General features: G+C 37.9%; 1 long non-coding RNA gene across 1 annotated transcript; it reads left to right on the top strand.

Moving 5' to 3' along the window:
* Window positions 1-3,422: 3,422 nt before the first annotated feature.
* LOC133386754 (uncharacterized) lies at window positions 3,423-9,863 on the top strand. Its single transcript, XR_009763266.1, has 4 exons — window positions 3,423-3,601; window positions 3,693-3,768; window positions 6,959-7,078; window positions 9,756-9,863. It is a non-coding gene; the product is annotated as an uncharacterized LOC133386754 (long non-coding RNA).
* Window positions 9,864-10,461: the final 598 nt, after the last annotated feature.

The raw sequence follows: 10,461 nt of genomic DNA, 5'->3' as shown, positions 1-10,461 counted from the left end.
GTGCTCTTTATCACAAAAGTTTGTTGTAGCGGATAGTAATCGTTTTAAACCTATAGGAGTTTGGGATATTAAAACTAAGTCATCTGCATATAGTAGTATATATCTAGGTGATTCTGCTAGTATTGGGGGATGAGACGGAATTGCTGCTAAAAAGTTTACTATTGTATTTATATAGATGTTAAACAGAAGTGGGGCCAATATACAACCTTGTTTTACACCTTTATGGGTACGTATAGAATTTGATAGATGGCCTTTATTATTACACCTAACTCTAAGGTAAGTATTTTCATAGAGGCCTCTTATCAATGATAGTAGGCGTAAGTCAATATTGGTACCTTCTAATTTTTCCCATAGTTTGGCTCTAGATATTGAATCGAAAGCTGTCTTAAAATCAATAAAGGCAGCATAAAGAGAGCCCTTTGTTCTTTTGGTATATTTCTCTACTAGATGTTGTAAAACCAGGGCGTGATCTATAGTTGAACGAGACGCCCTGAAACCCGCTTGCTCCTGATCCAAAATATGTTCGTTTTCAGTCCAAATTATTAATTTATTATATAAGTGGGCAGCATATAATTTGCTAATTACACTTAATAAACTTATCGGTCTGAAGTTAGCTGGATCAGACGTTGCACCTTTTTTATAAACCGGGACTATTATTGCCATACCCCAGTCTGCCGGTATTTGCATAGTATGATCTATATAAGAAAAAAGTGTTGCAAGTACCGGGGCCCACCATTCTGCATTGTTTTTAAAGACTTCTGCAGGAATATTATCTGGCCCAGGAGCTTTATTTGATTTTAGTTTAGATAGTAAATCTAGGATTTCCTTTACATTAACTGGTTGCCATTCAGGTATATTTATAACAGTAGATTTTTGTGGGATTTGAGAATCTAAATCATCCTTATATAAATTCCTAAAATAGGATTCCCATGTTTGTGCCGGAATATAGCATTCTAGGTTTGTAAAAGTTTTTAACCAATTATTTGTTATTAATTTCCAAAATAAAGAGGAATTTTTTAATTTGGCTGCATTATTTAAATTAATCCAGATTTCTTTTAACCCTAGTTTCTTTTTCCTATTTACAAGTTGTTTATATTGTTTCTTGGCTTCACAGTATATATTCAGCAGTTCTTGTGATCTATTAGTCTTATAATCTTTAAAGGTGGCAATTAGATTTTTTTTTTCTCTACACATTCATGATCAAACCATGATTTGGAGTTTAACCTACGATTTTTTAGGTTATTTTTTATACTTGGTTGAAAAATCTGCTGGAGATCCTTTAATATCTGTTGGACTTGATTATAAGGATCGGTCTGGTGATTATTAAGAAGTATAAGATCTTTTTGGGCCAGATTGCCTTCATAGTTCAATCTATCTGCAATCTCTTTTTCTAGTTTCGGAATCCACTTAAGTCTACTTGGACGGACTTCACAGTCAGTAATCGAAAATGATTGCAGGTCAGTATATATTTGAACCTCTTTGAATTTTATAATTATATTAACAGGTATAAATGATCGCTCTCAGGCCTATCGATTATTGCGAATCTCTCTATAGAATGGTAAAGTTCTTGAGAGACTATACAAAGATCTATTGTGGACGCACCTCTAGATGCAAAGTATGTAAATTCACCTTCCAGATCTCCAGTTGTACGCCCATTCAAAAGAATTAAATTTAGTTGGAAAATCATTTGCATTAAAGAAAGGCCTGCATGGTTAGATCTTTTATCTTTTGCATGTCTAGTAGGTATAGAAATTAATCTGTCCAATGAGGGGACTATCATTTTATATCTACTAAACAAGGCTTCATCAGATGAACCCAATCTGGAATTAAAATCACCTGTTATTATTAATAAAGCTGCTGGATACCGTAATAATAATTTTGTTATATAACTCTCGAGCTGAGCAGATTTTGTGGCACTCGAATTAACCTCTCTGCTTGGTGGAAAAGAAACATTAAGTAGTAATAATTGCTGGTGCGATATTGTTACAAGCACTGCATTAGCTAGACCCAATAAGGGTTCACAATTAGTAATAGAAGCATTAATTTTCATCGAAATAAATGTACATAAACCCCCTTTTGGATGGCCCCCCTTTTGGCTAGGTACGGCTTTTAGTTGGAAGGCTGCATATCCATCAAAACTCATCATTGCTGTTACCCAAGTTTCTTGCAAGAGCAAGATATCAAATTGCTCTAAGAAGTTCATAAATGATGGATCTTTATCTTTATTATTCCAACCGGCAATGTTCCACGAAAGTATCTTTAAATTAGAAAATTTTGAATTATTATAATGTCAGTTGGTGCTTAAATTTGGCAAATGTCTCTTTCTTTCCGAAGTCTCTGATGAGGTTTGTTGGTATTCTATCTCAATTTTATTTTCTTGACTGGGCGTAGCTAGTGATGGAGTCTCTTGATTTACTTCTTTCATTGCTGCGGGGACATTAATATTTTCTCTTACGTAATTTGCGTCCATTTCTTTTCTTGTGATTAGTAAATTTTCAAGATTGGATCTAATTTCTGTCCTTGCCTCCTGAGATAGAGTTGCAAAGGTCTCAAGTAGCGATATTTCTTCAGGTAGAAATTTAATGGTCTCCTTGCTTGTTATTTCTATGTTGGGCTGGTTATGTATATCTGCCTTTCGTGTAATAACCTCACATGGATTTGGGGAACTGCCAGGGTTAGAAAGACGGGTCATAAGTCTTTTAGGACAGGCTGTATTGTCAAAAATTCTAGCCATATAAATATTTTGGGCTATCAATAATTCACTTTTACGCTGAAATAAAGTTGTTTTTTCTTTCGAGACAAATGTAACGATAGCTCTGGCGTTAATATAGTTGTAGAATAAATATACGATATTTATAATATCTTTTAACTGGACCAATCCCGGCGATACTTTATTGACAATACTAATCAAGTGTCTCTTTCGTTCTTTTTGTGTTAAATATCCCTTTGGTTTTGGGTAATTTATTAAAGCCAGCTGATTTTCATTCAAAATTCAATTCCAATCTCTATTACTTTGATTTGAATGAGAGGGTAGGCCTTTGTCTAAGCTCATTGTTAGTTGGTCATTAGAATTCACCTGAGCTTGATAGTCTCTGTACATCCTGTTTTGAGATTAATTGCAATTTTCCTTCAGCCAAAACGAGATTGGAATTTACCTGATTATTCTCTGAGTTTGATATTCTTTGTATATCCTGTGCTGGGGTTAGTTGCAATTTTTCTTCACTAGATGGCACTATACTCTTTGACTCAGTGTTTTTTTTCTTTGCCTTCTTCTTTCGTTTTCTTTTCTTTTTTCCCACTGGCGGAGCTTTTTCTGCATCAAGTAATTTGAAAAGTTTTTCAAATCTCATATGGCATTTACGATGTTTCCTAATAGATTTGATATTTTTTGATTTTTTTCACGGGTTGCATTAGAGGTTTAGAGCTTATTTCTTTTGTTTTTGTTATAGGATGATGGTCTAGCCTTTGACTTAACTGAAGAGCCTGTGTTACTATATTTGGTTCTTTGGTATCTACATCCGTTTGTATTACACGTTTTACTATAAGTTCTGTTAATGTTGTTAGAAGCGAATTGGCTTCTTCAACAAATTTGGCAATTTGTGTAAGTGACTGAGATACCATTTGATACCAGTCCTCATTTACAGGCGTTGTTTGTATTTTGATTTGTTCATGTTCTTTTTCTCTCTCTGCAGACGAAATAAAGGATTGGAAATTAATTTTAAAGTCCTCTAAAGGACTCTAACGGAGGCATTGAGTCTTCATCTTCAGGTAATGAATTATTAGGTTGGTTTATAGGTGGCAATAAATCATAAGCACTTTCAACGGCTTCTGCTTCTTCTATTTCTTGGGCTAGATTTAAAAGGCTGCTTTTTTCTTCATTGTTTGGCAGCCATGATGGTATTTTATTTATATCCCATTCAGTTAAAAGATTTTCAAAAGACAAGTGTTCTTTCAAATCTATCTTGTCTATTGTGTCATTTGTTGATGTTGCATTCGTCATTGGCTGGTAATAAAGTGTAATCTTAGTTTGTTTTTCTTTAGAGGTTTCTCGTATATCTTCATTATTTAGGGCAATGCCTAATTCTTTACATTTTCGTCTGGTTAAAACCATAATTAATCGACCGAGTATAGAGTCAGCACTTTAAAAGTAATTTAAAAGTTAAGTTGTTGTTTAAATTGCTGTTATATATTATTTTCTTTTTGGTTTTCTTTTGGTTTTATCTTCCATGCTAAAATACAGAGACACCTTATCTTGCGTCTCTCTCGGCTTTCATGTGGTGGTGGTAAATCAGCAAAACAAGATAATGAGCTTAGCAGTTAAATGAATGGGCTGAAATAGTCAAAAAGTCAGAGTCTAAGGCTAGATGTTAGCTTTGTCTCCACTTTAGTAGAATATTTTGGTTTATAAAGCTGTAAAGCTAAAGATTTTAAGATCTGTTTTTGCTGTACTCACTAGTACGCAGCCATCTTGGTCTCAGTCCAGCTCCTCCATATTCGGTTTGTCATCTGATAGTCCTCACTTTGCCTTTTAGTTTGCTCTTTCCCAATTAAAAAAAATGCTTTTTTGCACCCGCACATGCAGCAGTAAGACCCCTACATTCTTTTCGCTTTTTCCAAGCTCCGCCTCTAAAACCTCCCCCTATCAACCAATTGGTCAGCAAAAAAATGACGTATGCTCCTCTCCCCCTTTGCAACGAAGCACAATATGGCTGTAAAGGAGTTCTCGCCTCAAAAGGAAAGGCTGCTGGTTGGTTTCAAGCCTGCCTTCCCATGGAGAATGAAATTGACACCCTTTTCTTGTCTGCATTTGCGATATTACACTTAAACGAATGTATGCTTTTCTGCCTTTATTGATATTTAAGGAGATACACACGCTGGCAATGCACTTATTTCTCCAAAAAAGCAAGAAACGTGTCCCCCCCTTCTTCTCCCTTTCCTTCCCACGGAGAATGAAATTGACAAAGCTTTCCGGAGCAGGCTTGAAACTGACCAGAAGCTCTTTTCTTGTTTGCATTTGCAATATTACACTTAAACCAATGTATGCTTTTCTGATTTGAAGCAAAAACCCCAGCAAGTAGAATGAAATTGACAAGGCTTTTGGAGGCAGGCTGAAACTGACGGCCCCCCCTTTCTCGCTTGCTGTGCATTGCAGATCTCACCCCGAGCAGCCGCCCAGTTTGCAGGCTGGCAAAAAATAAAATGCATCTGCGCAGTAGTTGCAGACCCCCCCCAACACCCCACCATTGCAATGATTGGTTCAATTTTCCTGGGCTTATTCTCACACATGCACAAAAGTGCAGATACGTGATTGGCTGGAATGAGGAGAAGGGGCAAGGGGAAATGCCCAAGAACCGCCCATCAGCTGTAAAGTCTGTGGTATTGCATCCTAACTCCTGAAGGCACAGCGGATGATTCCTGATTTTAAACAGCAAATCACATTTTTGCCAGTATTGCAAGGAGCGGATTTAACCTGCAAAAATGTGTAACAGCGCGAGACGTCATTTGGATGACCGAAAAATAATGAACACACATAGCAGGCGTGTCACACATTTTGCAGTCGTCTGGATGAGCCCTTAGTTTATATTCCACTTTTCAAAATTCAAATCCTTTGAAGACAGCTTACAAGAAACATTAAACTACATTTTTAAACAACAACAACAAATAACAGGATCCTTTCCACAGGGCATTTGGTGGACTATCTGTGATCAGGCCTTTTAGGGTTCAGAAAACCTTAGGGTGTGCAACATTGGCCCTGGTGACTAGCAAGCAGTATTGAAGCCTCTAGGTTAGTTGGCCCTAGTATAAATGCTAGCTTCTGCTCTGCCTTTGCTTGATCAACAGAACCTGGTCCACCTTCTGCTTGCGAAACTTCAGGCTTAAATTTCCAACTTGAGCTGTTGATCTCTGCAAACATCACTCACTGTCCACTTACTTGCTGGCAGTTGCAGAGCTTGGAAGTAATTCATTACAAGTAACGAATTACTTGTAATTCATTACTTTTTTGAGGAACTAATGGGTAATTCCTTTACATTTTGATTGTAATAGAATGAGGAGTAATTTTATTACTTTTGTGGAGTAATTGTATTGTTTCCAGCATTACTTTTGGGCATTACTTGGGGGAGAAGCAGGGGAAGTCTTCTGCTCCTCTGATTTGTGGATGAAAATCATGTGCCTCAAACTGGGCTTCTGTGCAGCATCGCTCTTCCATCATGCTCTGTGGGTGGGTAAGGGGCCACGAGGGAGGAGGTGAAGAGTGAAATGGGGTGAAGTGGAGAAAACAATTGTTTAAAAAAATGGATGATGGTGGTGAAGAATGGAGTGAAGGGAAAAAGGAGCCAGAGGGCAAGAACATGGATAAAGGAGGAGAAGGAGGCAGCAGCAGAATGGAGATAAAGAACTGTGGAGGTGAAAGATGACAACATGTGTGTGCGTGTGTGTGTGTGTGTGTGTGCTTGCACTTGGCACACAAAGTGGCCTCCACCACACTCTCTAGCTACTGTGCTGCATTTGCAGTATTTTAACTTTTTTGCATCTCAGGGGAGAATGCTTGCTTGGAAGGTGGTTAAGTGAGAGTGACTATGCTGGCTGGCTGAGTGGGGGTGGCACTTGGTTTGACGTGCAAAGATCTGAGTAGCAGCCTCAGCCTCCCACTCCACCACCCTTACTAGCGGAGAAACCACCATTGCTATCTTATGAATAAAAATAATTATTCTACTACCTCTGTATGTGTGTGTTTATTTTTAATGTTCTTTTAGGCTACTTAGATGTGCAGCAGCCAAGGCCAGCACCTTGTAGGTGTTTTTTTTTAAAAAAAGTAATTGAAATATAATTGTAGTGATTACTTTTGAGAAAAAGTAAAGTAATCAGTTACTTTCAGAGCAATTGTAATTGTAACAGCAATTACTACTTTTTTGGGCCATGTAATTGTAATTGTAATTTATTACTTTTTTCTTCCAAGCTCTGGGCAGCTGGAATAACATGTCAGCACTGTGACCCTGGGTGAAAGTAGCAGCCACTACATCTGATCTGAAACATTTGTGTGTGGTATAAGAAGTCTTAAGACCTGCCACTCCATTAGGTATGGAGCTTACATTTTGTGTCTACAGGGTTGATTGTGCAGCTATTTAAAAGAGGTTTTATTTCTCCCCCCCATTTTCCACTGTGTGACAGAAATTAGTGTGTTAAAGTTGTGATGAAGGCTAACTGAAGAAAAACAACTGGCAGTAAATTAAAAATCAAACTGTTTTTATGGAACTTTTGATTACACAAATCTTGGACCAAATCTTGGATTTTTGTAAAGAAAACCCTTTTTTCTGGAATAAATCACCAAATGAGCAAGTATACTGTTCCAAGGATAGATTATACAAAATAATCTAATTTGTTCTCTTTTTAAACCTCCTGTCTCCTTTACAGTCTCTGTCTACCTGTCTGTCTTTTTAAGGAGCCAAGTGCTGCTTAGTTCTATGGGCCCCTTATTGTTCCCTGGTACTTTTGCCATTAAAGTCGAAGCTACAGCTGTAACAGTGCTGGTAAAAAGCCAATTGCCTAATATCCAGATCATTGTTTCTTTGCACTTCCCAGAGTGGCTCCCATTTGGGGATATTTTTCCTGGTGGGCTATGATTCGCAGTTAGTCATCAAATAGTGTGATTTCTGCTAGAAGCTTTGTGCATTCAAATTATTAGGTACTCTGCAAATCATACAAATGTGTGAACTCAACCTCATTGTGGTGATGTCAAGCTCAAATTACAATTGGAAAAGAAAACCTGCACCTGGGACAAAATACAGATCTGAGTCCAGCTTAGAAAGCAGCAGAGTCATAAACAACCAAAAGAAAAGGAGTTATTTAACAGTACCAAGACTATGGAAATGTAACTAATTAACAAGAGGATTATATCAATCTCTTCTTCCCCAGGAAGAGAAAGCTGGTGCACCTGTCAATCTGTCACACATTTGGGTGGTGCTGGTTTAACATCTTCTTTGCTACCACTGCCAATTGTCACTCAGCCAATCTAAGGGTGATTCTGGCGTGTGAAGGAAGAAATATCAGCAAACTGATGGAAAGCATGATTACAGCTAAACAATTAGAAGAATGAGCCTTACTGAAGAAGAATCAGTATGGCTTCTGCAAAGGGAAGTCCTGACTTCTCAAATGTTCAAAATTCTCTGAGTTTCAGCAAACATGTGAATAGAAGGAACCCAGTAAACATTATATAAGTGGCCTTCTTAAAGATATTGACAACAGCAATGGCCTAATCTTTAAAAGGGCATTAGACAAATTCTAGTAAAGTAAGTCTAACAATGGCAATATACAATAAGTAACAGAACCCCCAATTTCAGAGGGGAGCGTTATAGCTTTGATGTGTTGCTGTTGTGCTTTCAAAAAAAATTAGCTGGATTGTATTGGAAGCAGAATTCTGGACTAATTGGACCCTTTGTCTTCCATATGCTCCTCCCCACATGCTCTATTCAGCATCTGAGACTTTGCTCCAGATTCATCAGGCCTCTGAAGTGTGGCATACAATGACAAGAAGAGAGGCCTTTTCTATGGTAGTGCCCATGTTTGTTTAAACTATTTTTAGCCCACTCTCCATCAGATAAATCCCAGAGCAGGGTATCAACATGATAAAATAAACCATAAATGCATACAATTCTACAGTATACCACCATAACCATCACCATGTTATGGATGCCCTTCCAGGTGAGTTTGATCAGACCCTGGTTGTGCAGAATTCTTAATCACACACAGAGCCTCCAAGAATAAACAAAGCTTCTCCACTTCACCCAATCACCCTCAAACTTGTGGAAGACTATAAACTGAATTAAAGTGATGTGCCAGAGGAGGCTTGGCTTGGCAATGTGTGCCCACTCATCTCTATATATTTAAATGTAAATGTACTGCCTTCAAGTCAATTCCGACTTATGGCGACCCTATGAATAGGGTTTTCATTGTAAGCGGTATTCAGAGGGGGTTTACCATTGCCTTCCTCTGAGGCTGAGAGGCAGTGACTGGCCAGGGTTACCCAGTGAGCTTCATGGCTATGTGGGGATTCAAACCCTGGTCTCCCAGGTCGTAGTCCAATACTCTAACCACTACGCCGTACTGGCTCTCCATATTTACTTACACACAAATATAATGAATGCAATAGGGGTATAACTGTTGTTTGATGCAATATTGTTGTTTTTGTTTTATATAATGTTTGATAGTATTGTAAGTCTCCTTGAGTTCCTTTTTTGAAAAAAAGGCAAGGTATACATTTTATAATAAATAAATCCAGCAGGCTCTTACTATATTCTTGTGGAAGTTCTTACACTATGTTTGATTTTTCCTTCCTTTTACAGCGCTGTATACAACGTGATGAGTTGTTATGTAGTACATAAGCATCTTTCTCTTTTTGCTTTGAATAAAAATAATTAAGAATTGTACAAATACAGATTTATCAATTTGCTTAAAGGAAGCAGAAGGAAGGACAGTCAGCCAAAATCTACTACAAATAACTTGTCTGCCAGTTTAGTGGGAATGAAAAAGATTGTTTGCCACATGACAGTAAAAAGATACATGTGAAGCTGAAATAACAGGTTTGTATTAGTAGGAAAAGGCCTTATGTAAGATACCTCCCAGCTGTATAACATGGTTGCAAGATGTAGTACAAAACACAGGGATGTATCACCATGGAGATTTCTGCCTGCATCTTCATGAAATGGCCAGGTTCATCCCATTTTCTATTATTAAATAGCAACCTTCTTTTCTTACAGCCTTTGACCTGAATCTCTAGTGAACACAAGAGTCCAGCACATGTGTCCTCAGCCCATGAACATCTTTGATGCAATCATCTCCATGTATCTGCTATCAGTGAGAGCAAGACAAGGGTTCTTGTGATAATAAACATTGCCTTTCAAGTACTAATTATACAGTATTATCTTGTCACCTAATGGAACATATCCATGCAAGAAACTTTCTGCCATCTTTCTGCCTACTTTCCTGTGCTTCTTTACAGTTTGCATTCAACAAGCCCAAAGAAAGAAACATACAATATAGCATGAGGCTTCTCATAACAACATCACACTTTCTCGGTACAAGAGTAGGAATCCCCACATCTACCATGTGAACCAATGGTCGGACAGGCTTTCTGCAGCTGCCATGTGAACTATAGATAAGAACATAAAAAAAGCCTGGTGGATCAGGTCAATGGTCCACCTAGTCCAGCATCCTCTTTTCACAGTGGCCAACCAAATGCCCAAACCCAGGACCTGAACATAACAGCACTCTCCCCATCTGTGATTCCCAGCAACTGGTATTCAGAGACATGCTGCCTCTGACAGTAGAGGAAGAACCTAGCCATTGTAGCCAGTAGTCACTGATGATAGTTAAAGATATAGTTAAATACCAGAATAGTTTTAAGGACATTTTTGTGGTTACTTTTTATACTAGGGGCTTTGTTGCTGCACACTTTGTACACCA

The sequence above is a fragment of the Rhineura floridana genome, chromosome 6 (genome assembly GCF_030035675.1).
Source record: "Rhineura floridana isolate rRhiFlo1 chromosome 6, rRhiFlo1.hap2, whole genome shotgun sequence".
NCBI lineage: Eukaryota > Metazoa > Chordata > Lepidosauria > Squamata > Rhineuridae > Rhineura > Rhineura floridana.
Note: the sequence above shows the minus strand (reverse complement) of the source record. Positions and strands in the feature narration are given on the sequence as shown.